General features: G+C 34.3%; 3 pseudogenes across 1 annotated transcript; all 3 read right to left on the reverse strand.

Annotated features, from left to right (window-relative positions):
• Positions 1 to 196: 196 nt before the first annotated feature.
• Positions 197 to 9888, reverse strand: LOC143597320 (pentatricopeptide repeat-containing protein At1g76280-like; annotated as a pseudogene). The gene is made up of 14 exons (XR_013146876.1): positions 9841 to 9888; positions 9678 to 9723; positions 8450 to 8525; positions 8090 to 8268; positions 7044 to 7151; positions 6756 to 6938; positions 5300 to 5752; positions 4441 to 4536; positions 4169 to 4330; positions 2994 to 3221; positions 2727 to 2855; positions 2208 to 2396; positions 1992 to 2111; positions 197 to 639 (listed from the first exon to the last, which is right to left on the reverse strand). The product of XR_013146876.1 is annotated as a pentatricopeptide repeat-containing protein At1g76280-like (transcript).
• A 1756-nt stretch (positions 9889 to 11644) lies between these two features.
• LOC143596970 (putative pentatricopeptide repeat-containing protein At1g77010, mitochondrial pseudogene) lies at positions 11645 to 13522 on the reverse strand (annotated as a pseudogene).
• Positions 13523 to 16229: 2707 nt separating this feature from the next.
• LOC143596978 (uncharacterized) lies at positions 16230 to 25117 on the reverse strand (annotated as a pseudogene).
• Between the last annotated feature and the right edge of the window lie 987 nt (positions 25118 to 26104).

Consider the following 26104-nt stretch of genomic DNA (forward strand, 5'->3'; position numbering starts at 1 on the left):
CACGAGTTATGTATTGAAACGTTTAACAATACTCGAAAATTTGCATCAATTATGTCGAGTTTGGTACATATTAAGGATTCATGTGGCCAAAACAAAACCCACTGTGTATACATAAATAAGATAACTCAAGATCTAGTACTTGTGCTAAGTTAAAACCAGCATTAACTCTAGATAGAAATAAATTACATTATTGCCCCTTCACATAAACAGTGCTCGGACAAACTACAAAATCTTTTTGGTACAATCGACACTTTATCTAAAACTGTTTGCAGCTGCGAGCCGCTTCACCCACTGGCTCTGACTGGTCAACCACGAAATCGGGTTCCCGACCATAGCACACCATCTCAAGTTCAAAAGGGCCACAGCAAGATTCTCCTTGGAATCTTTGAACAGGTCTAAAACATGTGACTCGGCTTCTGAATCTTCTGAATATATAAGGTCCTCGAAAACTGCTTTGTTTTTGTTAATGTCTTCTTCGGATAGCATGTGTATACTCATAACTTGCAGGGCTTCCATGGCCGTGTTGTGGAAACCTTGGTTCACATATGTTGTGAACACGTGACCGCATGTTGCGGGGTCTGGTGGGACCCGCTCTTTGTGCATGCGGTCCATCACAAACTTGATTATGTCTATTCTATCCTGTATAATCAGTTCATACATAAGCAAATATAGGTTTTGCTTTATAAAGTTTCAACGTGTGTAAATTTTCCGGCCCGAGCTTGGCTTGTTTATTATTTATTAGCAATTTAATTTTATCATAACCTAGTGCATAATGGTATGGTTACTATAATGTAAATAATTTTCTTAATATACTCATTAAAACTATATAAATAATAGGGTCGTTTAGGCTCAAAAATTTAGTGAAGCTCGAAATCTAAAGCTCAGGCTTGAACTCATTAATTAAATGAGCTCCAATATAGGCTCAAGCTTGTTTAGGCTCTACGGGATTCGAGTTTTTTAGCAAGAACTGATCTCGAGTAGCTTAGTGAGTTTTCCCTAACATGTTTCACATGGTTACCGAAAACTAGGGTGTAAACGAGCCAAGACGCTCCTGAGCTACTCGAGATTGGCTCTCTAAAAGCTCAAATCAAGCCAAGCTCGAGCCTAAAGTAAGCTTGTATAATAAACGAGTCAGAACCCAAGCCTGAACTAGACTATTATTTATATAATTTTAATTTAATATATTTGAAAATGTATTTTTATAATGATCATTATTATATACAGAACTATGATAAAAATAATTAAACTATATACATTATTTTATGAGTTAAGTGCCATTTTAGTACCCGTGGTTTGTTCAATTACGCAACTTTAGTACCGATTTTGAATTTATTGCAAATGGATACCTCACTTTTTTAAAACTTGCAAATTTAGTACTTTTTTATAACTCCGTCTATTTTACCCGTACTTGTAGAGAGAGAGAGAGATAGAGTGGTGAGAGAAAGAGGGAGATATGTAGAGAGAGATAGAGTGGTCTAGGAAAAATGAGGTAGAAGACGGGGAGAAAAGAAGAAAAAAGAAAAAAATAATAATGAATTTACCATCGTACCCCTGACTTAACAGGTAAAATAGACGAAATTAAAAAAAAGTACTAAAATTGCAAGTTTTAGAAAAGTGAGGTATCCATTTGCAATAAATTCAAAATCAGTACTAAAGTTGCGTAATTGAAAAAACCACAGGTACTAAAATGGCACTTAACTCTTATGTTATATATAGAACTTATGAATAAAAAAATGTATAAATAAAAAACAACTATAAATATATACAAACTAATTAATAAATAGGAAACAAGCCAAATCTCGAGCTTGAAAAATGATTCATGAGCCTCGCAATCTTTAGAATTAGAGCTCGAAATGAGCTGAGCTTGAGGTCTAGTGAGTTAAATGAGCTGAGCTTGAGCCTAGACGAGCTTGGCTCGGCTCGGCTCATGAATACCCCTACCAAAAACAAAGTTTTGTTTCATAATTACTATGGAAGAAGCAATTAGTTACCTTCCGCGATACTACATCGATAATCGTGTTGAACAACACGGCATCGAGTTGGATTCCTTCTGAACAAGCTTGGTTTAGAAGATTCAATGCTTCATCAAAATCTTCCGAAGCCAACACAAGCTGATAATCATTGATTATTATAATAGATTAATATAATATTTTGTATAATTCATAGAACAATTAAATGTGACAAAAAAGAGTTAAATATTGGAATACCTTTAAAAGAGATGTATAAGTTTGCGTTTGTGGTGGATATCCATAACGAATCATCATGGCAATCAAACCCAGAGCAGATTTGAATGACCTGCTAATACTGCAACAGTCGATCATGATATTGCATGTCACATCATTCGGGCGATAGCCATGTGACATCAAAGTTTTAAATACGTTAATCGCCGTTTGATCCTGGATCACAACAGAACATGATGTCATTATTACAATATACACACACATATATAGACACACACATACAATTATACAAACATGTATATTATTACCACATGTGCACGCGCACACGCGTGTATATGGACACATAAACGTCACATTTAAAATGTATAACAGTGGGTAAGTGCGTGTTTTTTTACAACAGTGCATCAATGTGTTTGTGTCGCTCCTAGAATTTCTTTGGACACGTGGCTTCCAACAGTGCGTCAATGCGTTAGTTATTATTTTTTTTAGCATAACCCTACTCTATATGTATGTATATATATAACCATACATGTATGTATTACCTACCTCCTTAGCCTCAATAAGTGAATGCAAGACAATGTTGTAAAATGGAGTTCCAGGGGTAAATTGGTTTTCTGCCACACGCAAGTAGTGCAAGAGCCCACTTATCATCCCCTCTGATCCAAGTGCCTTTAGCTATTAAAAAAATAAAAAAACAAACCTTTTAGGGTTCCAAAACATAATAAAATCATAATCTCATACATGTTCGCCTTCACATTCATATAAAATTATCAAATTTTTGGGTTAAAAATATTTCATTAATGAGGGACTTACCAAGTTCCTGATTGACCCATAACTGTGTTCAATGCCATTTCTCATCATATCATCCTCTGTTGCGTTTATCCTTCTAGTAGCTTCTGCTTGTGACAAAATGTTTCCGCTTTCGTAGGGAGCGTTCACGTTGCCAAATAATGAAAATAATAGTTCGTATGTCTTAATAGTTGGAGCTATTTTCAACTGCTTCATTTTACCAAATATATGAACTCCACGTTCGGGTTGATCCTACAAAATTAAACAAACATGAATTTTCATGAGATATATAGCATTATTTCATCTAAAATGCTAACAATGATTTCAAAAATAGAACTAACAGTAAAAAATTCCAAGTTTTTGTTTTTTAAAAAAGATTCATCATTTGCGAGACACATGAAAATTTCATCATTTATGGTGCCCTGATTTCGAATCCCCCTCAAATATCAAGTTTTGTGTAAGTTTTTTAGTTTATTTCCATTTTAATGTAAAAAACGTGAAATTGGTGGCTTTAGAACTAAGCCACTCGTTAGCTATCTGATATTGGTTCGCTAGAAGCTCAAACTGAACCAAGTTTCAACGAGCTTGAGACTAAAAATAAAGCTTGTTTAATAAACAAACTCAATCCCAAGCTTCACTTATCAAGCTCGAGAGCCTACATTAGCTTGTTATTTATATATTTATATACTATTATTGAAGATATTAAATAAATATTTATATAGAAACAATTATTTTTAATGAAATTACTATTATATCATGATAAAAATAACTAAACGGTATATATTATGTTATATAGATAAATTATAAGTAATATAGAATAAAAATAGGTAAAATGTATATAAATAAATAAAAATAATAAACAATCCGAGCTCGAGCTTAAAACTACTCACGAGCTGAGCGTGAGATCAAGAGCTCTAATATGCATATAAAAAAGAATAAACCAGCCAAGACCTGAACAAGCTCAAGAATTAATAGATTACTCACGGGCCAAGCTCTCGAAAGTTAAGCTAGCCGAGCTCGAGCTCACGTACATTTTATCAGTCGTTTGTTAAAACTTCAGCAAACATAAGGAGGGTTGTGATTTGTTAAAACTTCAGCAAACACATGGAGAGTTGTTATTTGGATAAATGAATTTAAAACGTCATTCATGTGATCGAAAATGTTATACACCAATATTCAGATAAAACTTGTTTACTAACCAGTGTGTCACATGCTTCACAAGGATATGCACTTTTAGATTGAGCCATCTGATCCAAAAATGCCTCAGCCAAATCCAATTCCAAGCTTTCACTGCAACCAACTGATATTGCTGCAAAAGTTGAATCATGTGGCTTCAAATTCTTTTGTTTCATCAAATTTAACTGCAACAAAAAAAAGAACCGTAAAAAAGATTATGTCAAACCAAATGAAGTGGTTAATCTAAAACAAAACTGTGCATTGCATAATAAAAATAAATGTAGTTAACAAGTACCACTTCTATGCCATCATGGAAACCTCTCTCTTAAACAAGCACTCTAATAAGACCATCAAATGCACCACGTGATGGTTTGACGCCAAGATTTTGCATCTAAAACAAATAAAATTACATAAAATATCAGAAATTAGAGGATAGATGACAAGTTAGCAGCTTTCACATATCTGATATTGAATAATCAAAACTAGATAATCAGCTGTAATAAAATAGGATGTGGAAAATAGTTTTTGGAAGTGTCTTTGATGTTAGAAGATTTAATAATGATCAGATCACATGTTTGACAATTTATAATGATTTAAGTAACTAATAAATAAAATGTCCAAAAATGACATTTTTGTGAAATGGAGACTTTCATATATATCGTTTTACCCCTTATTTTTCCAAAACTTAAAATGCCATATTTATTCATTTTTTATCTTAGAATTGTATATTCATCTATCAACAGTATCCCTCAGCCATGATGGTAGAACAGAATAGTTGGTTTCAACATGTAGTTATTGACCTAATAAAGAAATTTTTAAAATATATATTTGGAAAAGGTAAAACTGTCGTTAAATGAAATACTTTTCAAGAAGGATATATATATAATATTTTTATATTGGTTTGGGTGTATAATATACTTAAGAAATTTTTAAGGGTATAAATTGAATTCTCCCTTTGTAAATAGTATAGACAGATCGTTAAGTGGGAGGAAAAGCCGTTCAAGTTATTTCTCTTAATGATAAGTCTTATTTTGTGGCAGCGGGTATGAAAATGATTATCCAAAACTGATTATTTGACCCCCAAACATGTAAAAGTGTTCTAAACTAGTACATATAAATAATTTTATAACTAAACAGGTGAAATGAAATATTACCTGATAGAATAACTGTTCGGCCAGCTCATCGTTCTTAAATGGCACACAAGCACGAATAACATCAGTAAAAGACAACCTCAAGATCTTTGTATCAAGAATACTTTTCGGATTTCCCAGCACCATTCCAACAGTGTTGACTTTGTTCACGTCAAGGCTGACAACCTTTGGGTTGACCATATTATTAATATTACTATCCTGATTACTTAATATAGGCATCGGTACATCCAATTTTGGAATAACCATTTTTCCTTCATCACTTATTTTGAGGGTAGAATCGCCCCGGAAAACTAAGGCCACCAGATGTTGTAAAGCTTCGCATGTGGTTGTTAAATCTTTTAATCGTGTAAAGGACCAAATGAATTTTCTTAGAGAAATAAGGTTGAAATTATAATATTTGGAATACTCATTCCAGATGTTATAAACCGCTGACGTGTTTTTCTGCAAAACTGCAAGCTGAAAGAATAAATTTAGAATACACTCACTCATTAATAACACTAAAAAAAACTTGTCAAATTTCAAATTTATAATTAACTGGATCCCAAGACTTCTTGCAGTTGCAGCATGTGAATTTGAAAACTTTTGACCGTGTAAAAAAGTGAAATAACCCTTTTATCCCCTTGTTGAGTTTCTAAACCCAATGTATTGTTTCAGGACTCCCTATGCAAAATGTTTCTTTAAATATAAAAACAGAGAAAACATCATTAACATTAGAGGTGTTAAACAGGTTGGGCTGGAGGCGCCAACCCGACATGACATGAACCCAAAATCATGTCAGACAAATAAACCCGAACACAACACGGATATTCGTGGGTTGACACATACATGACCCATTTAACCCAATTTTTTTTTGCAAATTAATACTCTAAATTTACATCTTTATAACAAAATATTAAAAATGTATACAAAACAATTACATTTTAACTATTAAATCTTACATCATCTTCTCTTTTATGTTTTACATTTTGGCATATAATACCCAACAAATTTGATTTATGATATAAAATACATTTTAAAAAATAAATGGGTTAAACGAGTCAACCCACCGGGTTGAGACAAACACGGCCCGTTTAGCTAAACGAGTTCATGGTTCTACCTGAAGCTGACCCGAACCCGCTTATAGTAGGCCCAAACCCGCAAATCTCGTGTAAGGTATGTGTCATGTCAGAAATTTACACCCCTAGGTTGGGTAAAGGGTCAAAAAGAGTTCACACTGAAACGGGCCATGCTAACACCTTTTATTATTATGATATTTGATAATTAACTGTCAATTATAATCAGAAATCAATATAATTACCATAAAAAACATAATCCCTGAAAATTGAAGTTGTATAGATTAAAATAGGGTTTCAACCCGTTTAAACCGGTTACCCTTTTAGCTAAACTTTTTTATTGGACCCGTTAAGGGATAAAACACAACCAAATGTTTTGACTATCGTTTGAGCATATCGATACATACCTTGAGAAGTTCAATGTATGTAATCTCATCCTTCCCGAACATGTCATTCTCCATTAGGTCTAAACATTTACTGACATGAATAACGCTGTTCATTTCAGCAGAAGCTCCTAGAAGAATGTTATACTTTTGCAAAGTAGGATAGAGATTTGAAGTTTCCCCACAATTACTCAATAAGTTAAATGCCTACAAAAAAATAATATCTAAATTAAAATGGGCATAAGTCAAGTATTCATTTTTCAGGATAATTATATAAAATGATATAAGAACGGGATATACAAATGCTTATACCTCCTCTAAGTACCCTTCTTTGCAGAGAGCTCGAATCATAAGAGTGTGACATTTATTGTTCAATTCTATTCCTTTTTCCTCCATAGTTTTCCAAATCTCCATGACAAACTATACAATAGAATTAATTCATGTTACACCTTAATAACCTAGTAGTCATTTATAAATGGTAACAACTAATATAGTCAAAAGGAAAACCACACATGGAGTGAATGTTTTTGCTTAATAGACTTATAATAAACATGAGCAAAAATCTTGGTTTTAAAAAGCACAAGGCACACCGAGGCGATGGGTACCCAAAGCTGAGATGCAAACTTGGTTTTTAAAAAGCACGTAGCGATCTGATGCGTTCTAGTCCCAAAAGCCGAAGCATAAAAAATGTTTGGTGTGCATCACGCATGTGTTCATCATAAAAATATACGAAAAAGTCATTTATGAATAATGTTTGAACTTGTTAACTTCTAAACACTAAAATATAAGATGTTCTCGTCATCTCTTGTCAGATTTGTTCAATAAATGATCTTAACTTGTTCAAATACTCAAACTCATTGCTCAACTGATGGTCAGATTTGTTCAATTAGATTTGAAAACCACAGACCCATTGCCAATTGACTGTCAAAATTCCAATGTTTTCATATACTGGTCAACTACATAAAGCGCCACATCACACGTAAAATCACATCAAACGGTATCATATGATGCGCGCATCACGGCATCGCATCGCGCAATGAGATCTCATCACCACATCATGTGATGTGCGCATTATTTTCTCCTGATGCGTGCATATAAAACCAAGGCTGCGTACACGAGGTGTGAGCGTTATATAAACTTGTTTGTATTTCCGATACACTTCTATCATCAGGTTCCTATAATTTAAATGCAAATAACCTCTATATATGATTTAATGTATAATAAGATGTACAACCTAAAAAGCTATACGTACAAGTGTAAAACCTCCCGATGCACAAAATATACTCATGTACGATACCAATTTCCCAATGAAAATTAACTCCATACTAATCAAAAAATAATATCATTCAAAGGTTTACCAGTGGATCAGGTGTCGATGCACAGTATTTAAGAATATCAGCAAAATGGTTAGCTATCAACATATGCTTGTTTTGACCAATATTGGATAACAGACTAGAAGCTCTTTCTCTATCACCCAGATGAAGTGCATTCACAATTTGCTTCTGCACTGATCCTATAACTTGATTCACTGGATCGCCTGAACCAAAATTGCATGTCAAACTCACAATAGTTTTTAGCCAAAAGAATCAGTCTTATTTCTTGTTTTTGGCCATGGTGATTGTTTCATGTCAAAGTTGGCATGAAATTGTAACTACTTGAAGAATGGCATATGAAAAACAAAGCGTAATAATGCTGCAAAATATGATCAATTATCATACCATAGAATGCTGTAGAACTTCTCCATTCCTCTGGTATCTCTTTTCTTGAATTAAATCTAGAACTCTTGTTTCTTACCTATACAAAAGCAGTATTCACAAGTCACAAAAAATTGAACATTTTTGCCTCCTTTTGATATCACAGCTATGAGTTTCATATGCAATATCCATATCAATTATGTTCCATAAACCATTAGTAAAAGAAAAGATGTCAAGGTCAATACAGTCTACAAATACTTCTAAACAAAGCTTAAAATTTAAACAAATATGGCAGTTGAAAGTAGGGCTGTAAATGAGCCAAGCCCAGCCCAACTCGTACTCAAGACGACTCAAGCTCGACCTTGGCCTGTTTCGTGAGTAAGTTTTTTAAACTCTACCTCGGGCTGGCCTCAGCTTGATTAATTATTTTATTATACATTATTATAATATTTTCATATAAGTATATAATTATATTTTTCTATATATGATATAATATACGATAATTAATTACTTTTATCATAAATATATACATAATAATTAAAATGCTCAGGCTCATGAGCCGGCTTGAGCTTGTTTATTAAATGAGCCTCAATAAATGCTCGAGCACGGGCTTAGCCTCTTTTAAGCTCGACTAGATTCGAGTTTTTAACGAGCCGATCTAGAGTAGCTCGTGAGGCTTGGCTTGTTTACACCCCTAGTTGAAAGCATAATAAATTGAGGCTCGAGCTCGTTTATTAAATAAGCCTCAATAAAATCTAGAGCTTGGACTAGAGCTCATTTAAGCTCAACTAAATTCGAGTTTTTAACGAGCCGATGTCGAGTAGCTCACGAGAGTCTCGGCTAGTTGAAATCAACCAATTCAACATCAAAGTCAAAGTATAACTTCTTCATGAAATGATAGTTAAAACGCTATCAATTTTGAAATCAATTAGACCATTTTAATGTTGATACCATTAAATTTAGTATTTTACACATAAAAATATTTATATATAAATATAAGAGATGTTGAATTAAACTTGAGCTCAAGCTCGTTTATTAAATGAGCCTCAATAACAGCTCGAGCTCCTTTAAGCTCGGCTCGATACGAGTTCTAACAGCCCGATCTTGAGTAGCTCACTCGGTTCGTTTACAACGCTAGCTAAAAACAACCAATTTTACATCAAAAAGTGAAAAGTATAATAGCTTCTTAATGAAATGGTAGCTAAAACACTTTGAATTTTAAAAATAATAATTTGAGAACAAATAGCAGTACCAGTCCGGTAGAGTACGACTTCCGAATCGATGGCGCCAACAGCTTGCTACAATTCAAAATTCAAAACAAACAAACAGATTCAAATAGCATAACATAAGCATTCAATTTCATATTATGTTAAATAATCAATCAGTAATGTGTATAAATTGAATTGGATACTTACACTGAAACCCTAGCACACATGACGGGAAATGATTACCGGAGGAAATAGACGGTGGCCGTAGATGCTACCGGCGGCTCCGATGGTTGATTCGGCCAATAGGTCTGTAGTGTTTAACTATGGATATATTGATCCTTTAAAGTTTGTTGGTTTACCATTTACATTTGGATAATATTTTTTATTTACTGTGTAGAGATTTAATGTTTTTACACTGGCTCTGCCCTTGAACCAAAATGCATAAGGTGGTTATTTATGTGCTTTGGTGTGGTTTTGGATTTTTAAAACTGTTTGTTTTTTGTTTTTTCGTTCTTGTCATTTAAGTTTGAAAATTTTAGAAGAGAAAAATGAATTTAGGTACAAATAATTTTTTTAATTATTAATTAAGTGACTGTTATATATTTGGCCAAATATATTTGAGTTATATATTAAATTCTTATAAATTACTTAAAATAAAAATCTAGAAATTCATATCGGTTCAGTTCGGTTTTTATTACTTGCAAAACCGAACTATGAACTATAAGTTTTAATTCCTGATTTTATTACTTGCAAAACCTAACAAGATGCAATAACTTGAATGGCTAAGTTGTTTCTACTTTTATTACTTTTATGATTTTAAGTTTTAATTCCTGATTTTATAATACATATAAAATTTGATTTTGCGAATTAAAGAAAACGGGGTGGCTTGGAACTCAATGATTCGTGCGTATAAAGGCTGTTTTTTTCGCCTTGCGCCTAGGCCCTCGGAGAGGCCTATGCACCTTGAGTGTACCAAACGCATTTGTTAACTACGATCTCCACAATAGCCAATTCCAAATCCAGCGCCAGGAGATGTGTTAGATTTCTCTTTGGCACCAGCGAACCAGAAGTTGGTGTGGTCGAGCGATACGGATCCAAATTGTTCACAAATGCTTTGGACTCATTATCTTATCAATATCATCCCCAAGGCCCTAACTTAATAAACTCATTATCTTATCATCCCTAAGATACTATAATGAGGTAGCTTGGAACTCGATGATTTATGCGTGTAAAAGTTGAATTTTTTCGTCTTGTGCCTAGGCCCTCGGAGAGGCCTATGTGCCTTGAGTGTACTTAACACATTTGTTAACTACGATATCCACAATTGCCACATCCAAACCCATCGGCGGGAGATGGGTTCATTTTCTTCAACGACAAAGCACCGGCAGTTGGTGTGGTCGAGCGATACGACTCTAAATTGTTCACAAATACTTTGGATAACTCAGTATCTTATCATCCCTAAGACCCCAACTTAATAAACTTGTTTATCTTATTATCTTATTCTATCTGTGATTCTTCAAATTGCAATAATCATTTACAAAAAAAACACATCCAAACACCTAAAATGGTTTTTGTTAGGCGGATATCGGTTAACAAACGAGCAGAACAGAATTTTAATCGAGCAAAACAAACCCAAACCCAAACCCAAAACCAAAACAAATTTTGCATTGCATTGGGGCCTACCTGAACTTAGCGGCTAATCTATTAAAATGCTAACCTGGGACGGGTTCATTTAACCTGCTGATGAAAATCTGATTGACGTCTATATGACTGATCGAACAACCAAGGTTCTGCTGATCGAAACAGATCAGCGATAAGATAATGGCTGGTCGTAATGGGGCGATCTGGTGGCTGTTGGCGATGACAGTAGTTTTTTGTTTCTTTATAGAACATGCCAACTTGTAAAAAAGTAAAATGTAATTTTATAAATATATTTGTGAAGTAATAAGCTAACTACATATATGCACTGTACATACATCCTATTACATATTATATATCCACTAAAGTTTCTTCAAGAATCTCTCTCATCAATTATCAACTTTCTAACTCGTTCCGATCGGGCCCATTCCCCAGAAACTGCAAAAACGCTCGATAACTGCACATGTGCGTCTGCATTCTTCGGGTCAATCTTTATTATTTTCTCTGCAACTTTCCTCCCCAAAATTGCATTCCCATGAGCTACACACCCTCTTAAAACCGATGACCACATGCTTACATCAGCATCAAACGGCATGTGTGTAACTAATATTAACACCTCATCAAGCCGACCAAACCTTGACAAAAGATCCACCATACATGAATAATGCTCGATTCCCGGTTCAATAAAATACTCGTCTTTCATTACATGAAACCACTTTAACCCCTCTTGAAATAAACCACAGTGATCACATGCAGATAAAACAGCAGTAAACGTAATATTATTAGGCGTAACATTTAATTTTCTCATATTATTAAACAATTCCAAAGCTTCAATTCCGTACCCATTTGTAGCATAACCCATTAACATGGAGTTCCATAAAGCTTGGTCAAACTGGTCAAAGTTGACCATTTGACCAAATATCTTTCTACCATTATCAATCATCCCACATTTGCAATACAAATCGATAACCGAAGTTGAAATAATTATATCATATTCTAGACCGATAACAATAGCTTTAGCAAACAATGATTCACCAAATTCAAGTGATGAAATCGCACCACACGCGCTAATCACACTCGCAAGGGTAAATTCGTCAATTCTCAACCCCTTTGTGTTTAACTCACCATAACAAGCAATTGCTTCGGTTGAATAACCATTTTGACTCAACCCTGATATCATTGAGTTCCATGAAATCAATGTTTTAGATGAAATATTGTTAAAAACCTCTTTAGCATCTTTAACTCTTCCACAATTACAATAAACCGTAATCATCGAGTTCAACAAAACCGTGTCGTGTGTATCCAACTCGTTAAACAACTCGCACGCGCTAGTTATCCTGCCACATTTAGAATAAGTGTCCACAAGCACGGATGCGACTATAAGATCACGTATCACACCAAATTTACACGCGTGTGCATGCATTTGTGTTGCATAATCAACAAAGCCTAAACAATCACACGCGTTTAAAACACTCGCAACAGTCGAAATATCTTCACGAGTCCCGTTTCTTCTCATTTCATTAAACATAATAAGTGCTTCTCTTCCCATATTATTAACAATATGACCCGAAATCAAAGAGTTCCATAGACCAACACTAGGGTCATTTTTCATATCAAAAACTCGTTTCGCATCGGTAATGTTTCCGTTATTCAAGTACGCAGATATCAACGACGATAGAGAAAAATCATCAGGGTACGAAAGCATTTGCAACACTCGGTTCGCATAATCCAAATCGCCACATTTCCCATACATGTTCACCATCGAGCTTCCCAAAACCGGGTCAACGTTGACCCGGCCAATGACTACGAAACCATGTATTATTTTCCCTAACTTAATATCTAACAAATCCGCACACGCACCGAACACGGTAGCTAAAACATACGCATCCAAACCACCGTTTCCAGATTTCATAGCTTGAAACAAACTAACCGCTTCCAAGGCCTGCCCGTTTCGGGCATACCCATGAATCATCGAGTTCCACGCCACCGCATTCTTGACCACCATCTGATCAAAAACCATTCTTGCAAGACTCAGCTTCCCTGCCTTAACAAAGCCGGATACAACGATATTCCACGTAAAACTATTCCCCTCGGGCATTGCGTTAAACAAGCGTAGCGTCTCGGTTTCGTTGCGTGAGTTTACGTAGCCTTCGATCAACGAGTTCTAAGTGAAGGGGTTTCTTTTGGGCAGTTGGTGGGCGTTGGGTAAGTGGCCACATTTAGAGTAGAGTTGAAGGAGACGGTTGGTTAGTGTTATTGAGGAGTAAAGTATTATGCCTCGTTTGAGTAATAAGGGGTGGAGTTGTTTGGCTTGGTTGAGTGAGAGGTTGGTTGGTTGTGATGCTTTGTATGAGTGCCAGTCAAGATCCATACTGCTACTGCTGGATGGTATAAAATTTTAACTTCTTATTAACTTTCCCCGTTATATATAATTGGATGATAATTAATACTGATTTATGATCAAAGTATTGATTTAAAATTGCTTCTTTTAGGTTTGAGATCAGGTAGGAGTTTAGGTATGCAAAGTGTTTTGATCTTTAAATTTTAAAGATTTCATCAGTTTCTGCGTTATAACGTGACATGACGGGAACTCAGATCATACCTGGTGGGGCATTACCCCCACTCCATGGAGCCACCCTAGCCCGGAAACACCGCCCCTAAGTGGGGGTGGGGAAGGTTGGTTTTGGTTGATGGGTTGGTTTATTTTATTATTTTTAATCAATAATAATAATATTAACAATTAAGATAAAGAGATAATGTAAGAGTTTTATCTACTACGCCCATTTTAATCATAAAGCTTTTGTGGTGATGTGACGTGACGTGACGTGACGTTACATGGCGCATAACGTCCCATAATGGCTCCATCCACTACACACGGTCTTATAGCTACCAAAAAAGAAACATAAAAGATAAAGTCATAACATGGCCAAGCTGATGTTTACACGTATTCAATTTGTTGAGACGACTCATGTTTACAAATGAAAACTAGGGGTGCAAACGAGCCGAGCAGAGCCCGAGAGCACGGCTCGTTTAACTTACACAGAGCTCGAGTTTGGCTCGTTTCGAGCTCTATTTCCAAAGCTCGAGCTCGCGTCGTGAGTAGATTTTCAAACTCGAGCTAGACTCGGGCTCAGTTCGTTTACCATTTATAGGTTATTTTTTAAATAATATAATTATTTTTATAAATTTTTTCCTATTATAATTTTCTGTATAATATAATATATATTATTTAGTTATTTATATATATATATATATATATATCTATATATATATATATTAATTAAAAATTATTAAATATATATTTTTAAAAATTATATAAATGACAGGCTCGTTTAGGCTTGCAAGCCGGCTCGAGCTAAATAAGTGAAGCTTGGACTCGGGCTCGTTTATTAAGCGAGCTTATTTCTAGGCTCGGGCTCGATTAAGCTCGGCTTATTCGAGATTTATAACGAGCCGATCTCGAGTAGCTCACGAGCAGCTCAACTCATTTGCATCCCTAAATCCTTAATAAAAACATAACCACAAAAGTTACGTTGTAATAAAAAAAATCATATTATATAGCCATGCAAAACCTTTCTAACTTTTAGGTCGTTTAACCAGTTTAGAAAAGAAAACTAATTAAAGAAAAAAAGAATTTAAAAATAAAATCTACAGAAAATTGAAACTTCAAAAAAAATAAAAGAAATTATGTCATAAGCCGGATTCGAAATCGAACCAATACACTCCAACACAAAAAAAAGAGAATATATGATGGTGTACTATAATTTTGTAATTGTAATATCTCAATACACATCTCCAAAATTGAAAATTAATCACCTCGGTTTGTTAAAAATATTTTTTAAAAATAAAGAAATTAACAAAAATTGAGAAAAAAAAAATTAATTACGAAATATTGCAATATAATCATTTAATATGATTGCACTGGTAAAGTGACTAATGTTTTTTACTCCAATACTTAAAAACATTTTTATATTCAAACTCTTCAATTTAAACACGATCCAAATCTACCCACAAAGAAAGCCAGACAAAATGTAAAAAAAAAATAGCAATACAGTATAAACTCTATAAAATAATACACATGAACCACCAAAATTTATTAATTAAAAAAGTTATTAATTAATAATAATTATTAATTTATATATTAATTAATATTTTATTAATTTATAGTAAAATACTTAGTTTACAAACACCTTTCAAGCTTTCATTTAATTATTGTATACAATGCATGTATGTCAAATGAACGGCCCAATTTGAAAGAAACCCTCAATCTTCCGCCTTATTATGCTTCTTGTGTTCAATGTATCACTTTATGGACATTAAAAACATTTTCTATATAAATACAAGATCAAAATAGGTTAACACAAACAAATCATACACACAACATGGCTTCCCATCTTAAAGGTGTGAAAAAACAACAATGACATACGAGATTCTACAATGGAGCCCCTTCACGAAACGAAGCTATTAAAGCGGCAATCACATTGAACAATTTCTTATTAAGCTATGAGAAAACAACACCAAAAGTTCTTACCATGCTAAGGAAAATTAGAGACAAGATTTAAGGGGAAATTGATTTCAACAAAAAATAAAAGACAATTGAATTATTTTTCAATAAACCTTTATATGGGGTTTAAAGAAATTATCAAAAATGTATTATTTTATAATTTTAGCGAATTATTAATTTAGCACCCTATCCCCTAGTCAGGACTGACAAAAAATATTATCTTAGAGAGTTTATTAAATAATCGAGTATTAATTTATCGAATTTCTACTGTATAACCATTCAGTTACAATCAAGTTGACATTAAAACACTTTTGATATATCATAACAATCAAATACAATAATACCTTAAAGAGAACAAATAATATACAACCAAAAACTTTTTCATCATCCACCAACCTACCAACCAACCAAAATTTTAAAGCAGGCAAGTAGGTGGTGAATAATGAAGAAAAGATCACAATGGCATTAGCCAAGTAATCAATCTGAACCAAAGCTTCATTCCAGCACCACGTCCAACACAATTAATGACGGACGGAAACCAATGTTCGGACCACTTGGGATATGATCGCTTGAATAAACTCATGCATACTGTGTCGTTCTGCTGGAGAACACCGTTTAATATGCACTTCATCGCACCTACAAATTACACATAATATAAAAATATTAATTTAACTTTTTTTTAAAAAAATTGGAATTTGTAAAAAAAAAACAAAAACAAAGCTTATTAGCACCATACCATGTGTACCAAGGGGCTCTTTAATACGACCACGACGACCCGGTTTTGTCCAAACTTACACGGGCTGTATCATAACAAACAAGTCAACAAGAGTAACAAATGAACCTAGCCGAGCTTAAGCAAGTGCTACACAACTTCGGCTCTTTTAAATAAACAAGCTCAAGCCCAAGCAAGCCATTGAGGTTGACTAGGCTTGAGATAAGAGCCAACTAGTTATATGTTTTTTTATTTGATATGTTAAATACTTAAATATAAAACTAGAATTGTAATAAGTAACTTTTAAATATAAACGAGCTGAGCTCTGGGTTTAGAAATAGAGGTCAAAACAATCTGAGCTTAATCTTAGGCAATCCCAGGCTCGGCTCGGCTCGTTTACGCCCCTAATAACAAACCTTATGAAGCTTAAACGAGCTCGAGCCTAAGCTGGCATGCAGTCAATAACTTGAGCTCGAGCCCAGGCTTCATATATTATATTTAGCTTGATTAGGCACGCAAGCCCCTATTCTTTTTATGTAAAATTATAATTTGACTACATATAAATATATAAAATAATTAATAACAAGTATCATTAAAAGTATAATTATGACAAAAATAACTAAGAAATGTATATTGTGTTGACATCCCTAGTTTTAACCACAAAGAAAAGAAACACATACCTTGAACCACTTCGCATCCTCTGGATTATGAAACACATATCTTACTGCAGCTTTCGATTTCGAAACACGTTGAAGATAACTGAAAACAAACAATAAACAACAAGAAAGTTAAATCTCTATCAGTTAAAACGATCTTTTTCAATATAATCTTTTTAACGAGCCAACAACAGCCAGTGCGGGAGCAACAGAACCACCTCGATTCTTGAAATTGTCAGATGCAAAAGTAGGTCTGCCAACGTGAAATATCAATTCTTATTTGGCTTTTATTGGCTCAGTGTATGTCTCGTGTTTCTTTAACCTGTCGAAACATAAACATAAAATCTCATGAATCATGTAGCCTGTAAACAAACCAAACATTCGGTAAAATGCTCATGAACAGTTCAACAATAAGTTCATTTATGTTCATGAATTGTTCATTCATTTAAATTCGTTTATGTTCATTTTACTATTATCATTTATGTTCATTTACGTTTTATTAATATATTCATTCAAATCTATTTGGCCCGTTAGTACATAGTTTAGTTTTATAACCTTTTAGGTCCAACATCTTTTCACATTACTTTTTAACTAGTTTCAGCTCATTTATATTATTAGTTCATCTTGTCCAGTTATGTTCGTTCGTTTATACTATAGGCAAACAAACCTAAACAAGAAACCTGTTCGTTTAACTATTTGCTCACTTAAAGTTAAACAAACGAACATGCTCCGTTCGTGTTTGTTTACAAGCCTAAAAACATGTTCTTTCAAAAGCAAAATCATCACAAAAACTATGTAAGTTCTTTTTAACCATATCCTATACGCTAACTATGTATTAAGCACAAAAACAATGATAACTTTTTCACCTACTCTAACCTATTACCTAACCTGCCCATTTTGACACCTATAATTACCGGAGTAAACAAGCCAAATCAAGCCCAAGCTTGAGCTTGAGCTTGGCTTGCTTCGACCTCTATGTTAACTACATGAAAACAAAATTATATGAATAATAGGCTCAACTTAAGCTCGGTTTGTTTCGAGCCATATGTAAAATATTTTTATTATTAAATGAAAATTATATAAATAATAAGCTTGTTTAGACTTTTGAGCCGACTAGAGCTCAACTCAACTCAAGCTCGGCTTGTTTATCTTACAAAAAGCTCGAGTTCCGAGCTCTATGTTATATACATAACATAGAAAAGATACAGAATCAGAAAATGCAGGGTATGTTTGGCAAAACTAGCTGGTAGCTGTTAGCTGTAAGCTGGAAGCTGAAGGCTGTAAGCTGAAAGCTGGTAGCTGGTAGCTGTTAGCTGTAGCTTTTAAATATTTAGGTGTTTGGCAGAGTAACAAAAGCTTTTAATAAAACTAGCTGGGTGCCCGCGTGGTGCGGCGGAATGGGCGCACAACCTAACATCAGCCGCATAATCAGTGTCGGTACATGATTCACCTGATGACAGTGCATACATAACCTAAATGTAGACGTGTAATTCATGGAGAAGCAGTAAGCTTGTAAATGATGTCGAAAATCAAGAAACAAAGCTGAAATATACGATAATTTTCAAATAGATAATTTTTTAAACCAACATATTTTGACATGAATCCCTTTCTGAACATGCACTGTTTTAATCTGAAATATGTTCTGACCTGACCCCTTTCGACTCAAAAGCGTACCGACACGAATCGAACTAATTTAACCATTTTTGTATCGACTCGTTCTAATCCTAATTTGGTCTTACACATGACTCAAGTTCATCTGACTCGACTCATAATTTGGTCTTACACATGACTCGAGCTCATTTGACTCGACTTTTTACCAATCCTAACCGATAATCACGTAGTATGCTAATTTTTTAAAGTTAAAGAAGTATAGCAATATCATACTCAAATTAAAGAGAATAAAATGCTCGTTTTTATGATGTAATTTGTTTAAAAAATTATTAACGTATGAAAAAGTTATGGCTCCTAAAAAAGTCATGGGGGTAGTTAGTTTTGAATAAGGGTAGAATGTGTAACTATTATATAAATTAACAAAAATTGATATAAGTTTCGGTACCAAACTTGTAAATTCAAATGTAAAAGCTTGTAGAGCTTTTTTCAATTTAGAGTTTTTTCTCATCCTCTAAAACTAGTTTTAAGCTCCTCTTACCAAACAATACTTTTTATTAGATATGAGCTTTTTCTAAAAGCTTGTAGCTTAAAGCCCCTAAAAAGCTCCTAAAAGCCCCTTGCCAAACACACCCATAATAAGATACCTAAAGTGAAGAACAGAAATCTTTGACTCATGTTGCAAAAGACCACATGCAATAACCGGCATCGTCTTTGCCAAAACGCATAGTTTTGAAGCAATATGAACCGGGACTTCATTAATGTAGAGTGTCACATAAGCATTTGCAAGCACACATTCATCTGAACTTCCGTGTTCCATGTCCCAAGCTTTAGATAACACGTGCTTTTGTGTTCTAGTAAAGTTATCAAATGCAAAGATTCTTGCATATTCTTGAGGTAAAGATTCCTAAATGAACATGAATATAAGAGTATAAAAAATCAAAAAACTATGAGAATCATAGTTTCTTATTATATAGAGCTTACTTTTAGATCCCACGAAGATGTCCTACACGACTTTAAGCCTCGGTATTTGGCAAAACGTTTCCTAGCCGGAATGTCTACTGGAACATCCACTTCATCAGGGAACTCTGAAGCAAAAGATTCAATAAAAATCAAACAAAAATATAATTGGCAAATTTACCTGTTTATCTACATGGCTAAGATTAAGAATATTTTTTATGTCTGAATTATCAGTCCAACGTGATGAACAAAAAGATTGAAAAAAGTGGACAACGTTCAGTGACATAGTTGAAGTTTGTTTATTTAGTACACGACCGAACAAGATTACAAGAACACGAATCTCGTTCGTTTACTTACGTTCGTGAAAGTTCATTTATGTGCACCGATTACAAAATAGGCCAGTTTTAGTATTCTTTTTAGGTCCAAATTAGATCATGATGTTCACTCTGCTATGTTAGTTCATTTATTTACGTTTGTGAACCATTAGTTTACACTATCAACAAATAAACATAAGCAAACACACTCTTTTTTGTAACGAACGAACATTAACAAGCAACTTCAATCTTTTAATTATTCTTGCCCGATCGTTTGTTTGGTTTAAGTTAAGCGAATGAACACAAAGATGCGCTGTTCATATTAGTTCAGTTCGTTTACAAGTCAAGTCCATACCCTCATCTTCAGCATGCGCCTCCTTTATTTTTCGAATTTCTTCTTCTATCTGCTCTTTGGTCAAATTATCATTATCCTGCATGCCAAAAAAACATATTATAACTTATCATATAAAAAATATAAACCACATAAAACATAAAAGGTTTGTTAAGATACCATCATCATATTATAAGCATCAGTTTCATCATCAGAATCATCCAAGGTTGAGTGACGCCTCGTCAAACGCATGGTCAAACTTCCCACCGTCACTTTGACCAGTCAACTCATGTTTTCCATCAACCACCATGCCATTTTCTGAACCCTCATCATCACTTTCTGAGTCAGGCACATCAGTATCATCCACAATCCAAGCAGCTTGCAATATATTATCAAAATAAAATTACATTATACAAATGCGAGCTCCTTTTGCTCCCGCATTTGATGAGTTATCTCCCGCATTTGCGGGACCCTCAATGCGAACTCCTTTTGCTCCGCTCATGTATGGGAGTTGGAAAGTTGTTGTTTGGTCTCAGAACATGCCAACCTGTGTATGTAGGGGAAGCAGTTTCTGTGTTTGACAATGGCCTTCGGGGGGCGATTGAGAACATCGTGGTTTGTGGTGGTCCCTTCTTTGGAGATTTTCAATGGAGGTTGGCATCACTTCCGACTCGTTTTGGAGGTTTGGGTTTATGTTCAGCTTCAGACGTTTCTACTTATGCGTTTGTGGCCTCGAGGGCGCAATCTTGGGAATTACAAGACCACATTCTTCGAGGTTGTGGTATTGATGGGTTTGACTCCGATTATGGGAGTGCGGTAGATCGGTTGCACATTTCACTTCCCGATTTTGACATTAGCGGTTTCTCTAACAAAGACACCGCCCCCCCTAAAGCCCAACATGCTTTGGCGAGTGCCCTTTATAGTGGAATCATCAAGAGTTTGGAAATGAAGTTTGATTTATCCCCTCTTCAGAAAGCGGTGTTTGAGTGTCTTCGGGCTCCTCGGGCTCAAGATTTCTTAAGTGTTCTCCCTATTGAAGGATTGGGCCAACATATGTCGGCTTTGGAGTACCGGGCCATCCTGAAGTATCGGTTAATGATCCCTTTGTTTCCGGTAGATGAGCCATGCCCGGTTTTCCGTAAGGTTTGTTTGGATTCTTTTGGCGAGCATGCGGTTCACTGCAAATAGTTGCCTGGGTTTAAGTACAGGCATGATTTGGTGAGGGATGTTCTATGCGATGTTCTTAAACGAGCCGGAATTTTGGCTAAAAAGGAAGCCCCCGTAAACTTTCTTACGAATCCTCAAGAAGGAAGATCTACATTACGACCGACCGATATACTTGTTTTTGGGTGGGTAGGGGGAAAACACGCTTGTGTCGACCTCACAGGAGTGTCCCCTCTTGTTGGGATTAGGGACACAGGATTTGTAGCAAGCCAGGCAACATTGAAGGCGGCATCGGGCAAGGTTGCTAAACACGAGATAGCTTGTTTGGAGAATCAACACGTGTTTATCCCCTTCGCCTTTGACACTTTTGGTTTCTTAGCTCCGGATGCCGTGGACCTTTTGAATAGGGTTCAGAAAGTTGTGTATAGTAACGTATCAGCCCATAAGAATCAAAACTTTGTTTTAGTCGAATTGGGTTTGCTATCCAAAGGGGGTTGCGGCGCAGCTTGTTGCCCGCTTACCTGCCACTTCATTGTAAATCGTTTGGATGTTTCTATGAAATATAAAAGGGGCCAATTGCTAAAAAAAAAAAAATTATACAAATCATGAAACCATCAAATGTACAATATGTGGACGCCTGTCAAAAATTACTACACACCTGGTATTCAGAAGTACCGCGTGGAAGAGACCGTTTTTTCTGCTTCTTTTCTTTATGTAATCTGTCAGCTTCTTCCATCTCCGCCTATGTCTATATACATAAATATTTAAACAACAATCAAATTATGTAGTGTCTGAGAAATTCTAATTGTTCAAGAAAGTTGTATAAATTATTTTGAATAATTTATATAAAACGCATTAAAAATTATGCGCTTTATAAATAACCATGATAAATCCAGTACCTTCAAAAGAAGTTGTACTTGTAAATCAGTTACTTCATCCGCATCCATAAAATCCGCTTCTTTTCTAATATTTAACGAACACAGATCCTTTAGAAGTTCAATCTTTCCCAACTGAAAATCCCCAGCACCCGCTACAAAAACCAAGTTAAACGCTTTAACCAAAACTTTGTACCACTGAGGGTGTGTTATATGGTTAAATACTTTAATAAATGCATACCAGCTGATCTACTGAAAGATTGCGGGCTTGAAGATAACCAGTGATGCGAAGTGTACATTTTCCAGACTCATCAGCCGCCATGTCCACCTGTCATGGTATAAATACACATTCATATATTAATAACGTACATATAATCTAATATATGCACTTCTAAACTAAGAGTACTGATAACAACTTACCTTGTGAGCCATTAGATAAGGCTGTTGGGTACGCCAATGAGGAATTGTGAGCCTTTGTTCCTTAAAAAGAAACATGAACTACATAGAAACCATGTCAAATCAAGAGTCAGACAGTGGTCAAAGACGAGCACGAGTTCAAACCGAAACTTTGGACTTAAATGTTCGCATTAAACCGAAAAAAACAAACGCAAACAATAAACAATAGTTTGGTTTTATGGTTTCGTTTCGGTTTTGCATGTAATTAAACCCACAAAAATATAACCAAATAGAGTTATAGATTTTCATCTTTCAGATTGAGTATTAAATAATTTATAAGAATTTAATAATTCATGTAACCCAAATAATTAATTCGAAAGTAGAAAAAACAATTAATTATTAATTAACAAATAGATTTATCTTTCAGATTGAGTATTAAATAATTTATAAGAATTTAATAATTCATGTAACCCAAATAATTAGTTCGAAAGTAGAAAAAACAATTAATTATTAATTAACAAATAGATTTATCTTTCAGATTGAGTATTAAATAATTTATAAGAATTTAATAATTCATGTAACCCAAATAATTAGTTCGAAAGTAGAAAAAACAATTAATTATTAATTAACAAATAGATTTGAGCACAAATTCATTATTTTGAGAGAACTTTTCTTGGCCCAATGGCAAAACCAAATAACCTGAAACCAAACCTAAACTGAAAAAACCAAAAATGAATATTTTTGGTTCGTTTTGAGCCAAAAACTGACCCATGAACACCCCTAACTTTATCCGTCAGATCATGAGACCTATCACACCAACTGCCTTACAAAAATTTCTTAATACTAATTCAGCGTGTCAACTGTCAAACATGTTTAAAAAAAAACAAACATAATGATTTGATATGTTCTATGCATTAGAACTTAAATACCCTTTGGTGACTTTTGACATGTTGTCTTTTCAGCTAGGGTCTATTTGTTTTCTCAATTAACTAGTTAAGACTACTCATAACCAGACTCCACACACACTTAAGTAAACGAGTCAAAACTGCCAATGCCAAATAATATTATTATATACCTTGTGCAAGTCATCTGCTGGATAAAACTTGCAATCTTCAGGGAACTCAGAAGAAAGACTAGAAATGCATGTTTTCTTTATATCATTTCTTCTTTTCAAATCAGAAGGTAAATCCTGATAAACGAATAATCCAACTGTCAATAAAAATTACAATATACTTCTTGTGTACATTGTAACCATTTAAAATCAAAACTTCGGTGTAATGCTTACTCGAAGAAAAACAACGGTACTTGGTAAACCGAGAGACCTAAACACTGAGAGCCAAATTCATCAATGTAATTGCTAGCAGAAGCCACAAAGACTACTAAGTCTGCAATCTTTGATAAAAATATACAAGGTTAATTTGAATCAACCAAAAAAGTAAATGCATATAAATATAGACATAATGTTTTAAAAACATGAAGGATAAGTATCTTTGCCATCTCCATACATGCCATCAACTCACCATGTGGTGCTTGTAAGACCTACAAAACTGCTTATTCATTAAACAAGTAATTAATCAAATAATATATCTCATACTGGAATTTGTGTCAACCTACCGTTGCTCTTAGCCAATACTCAGATGAAGCAACTGCTGGTAATGAAATTCCATTATTCTCATTCGACAGTAATGCCAAAAGATCCCCTGCTAATTTTGTTGAAGAGTAGCTTAATTTGGTCTTCGTTTGATAGGGTTAGGGTTAAGAAATGGAAAAAACTAACTGATTTGACTCCCTGTGTGCTCAATCTTCAAAATGTTAAATCACAATGCTTGCTTTCAATTTGCAGATTATACTCCCAATTGATTGTGAATCTATGATAGATGTAATATGTAGAATAGTTCAGTTTTGAATGACTTTTTTTTCCTCTTATTTGCAGAATATTTTATTGTATCTACACTAGAGGATGGATTCTCTTGATGGCTGCCTACCAATTGTTAAGATGAAATTCCTGAATGAAGGTAGTAGTGGTTCTATATAGATTTATAAATATCATGTTAAATTATGTAATACACAGTTACTATTTAGTTTATATCTTCACATTATTGCTCGTATATCTAGTTTTGTTTTAGCTTATGGATACTGCTCATTAATCCATGATTTTATTTTGGTTAAATTCCTGTAAGCTATAAAATTGCTTAGATTAACTAGTATACTGGTAATTGATGCGCTAATTTTGATAATATTTTTAGTTAGGTCTTGAAATAATTATTGACTTGTTCTGCTCGGGTATTCAATACAATCCGGGACTTCTTGTACTTGGTAATGTCATAAGGGCACTAGCTATGAGACAATAAGAAAAGGAAAGATGGAGTTCATATCCTTTATCGGGAAAACAAACTTAATCGGCTATTGCAGGTTTGTGTGAAACTTGTTAAACTATATTTGTGTGTCTTGTCGTTCTAGTTTATGATATAAATTCATGTATTAAGTATGCTTCAATTGGTGGGAATTTCTCACCCGCTACTCATGATTCAGATCAATGTAAGCGATTGTTTTTTGAAACCTTTTTTACATGGAAAATAGAGTAAATAGTGATCAGAAAATTGTTAAGTATAATGAGGTTGCTTTTGTTTTTTATACTACTGAGTGCCATTTGCTTTTAGCTTGTATCAGCCTTGTTAGTTATAGTTCTGAGGAAACTCTTAATAATCTCAAGTCTCAAGTGTGCTAATCGTGATTGCAACATTCAGAATAAAGCTTCGTACGCTTATTTGACATCTTTTTTCCTTCACTTAAAGTGCCTTTCAACCTTGGGTTCAACATGCATAATTTATTTTTTTTTAATATATTTGACAGGTTAACATGATTTATTTCCTGCTGACACACAAAAACTGTGGAAACAGTTAGATTGTTGCAGGCAGAACTTGCTCATAGAAAGAAATTTGAACTTGTTGAACTATGGGTATTCTGTAATGTTTTCTTAATATATATATTATTTAAGATGATTTGCACACCAATCATTTCTCTTTTCTTGTGAGGACAAAATGATAATGTGCCAAAAAAGTGTTATGGTATGCAAATTAATTTGTGTGGTGTACAAATTGTCTTGTATTGTGAATTATAAAGTATTATGATCAGGTGCACATGGTTTTGTGCTATTTTCTTGTAGGATTTTAAGAGAAAATGGACTTGCTAGGGGCTACAAACTCAAAACTTCTTGAAAAGATTAATGGATATCACAAATAATGTGCCGCTATGGAGGCTGCCAACTCAAAATTTCTTTAAAAGATTCATGAATATCACAACAAATCTGTCG

This window comes from Bidens hawaiensis, unplaced genomic scaffold, assembly GCF_021521415.1.
Source record: "Bidens hawaiensis isolate Kalapana, Puna unplaced genomic scaffold, B.hawaiensis_p1.1 tig00001758_1, whole genome shotgun sequence".
NCBI classification, from domain to species: domain Eukaryota; kingdom Viridiplantae; phylum Streptophyta; class Magnoliopsida; order Asterales; family Asteraceae; genus Bidens; species Bidens hawaiensis.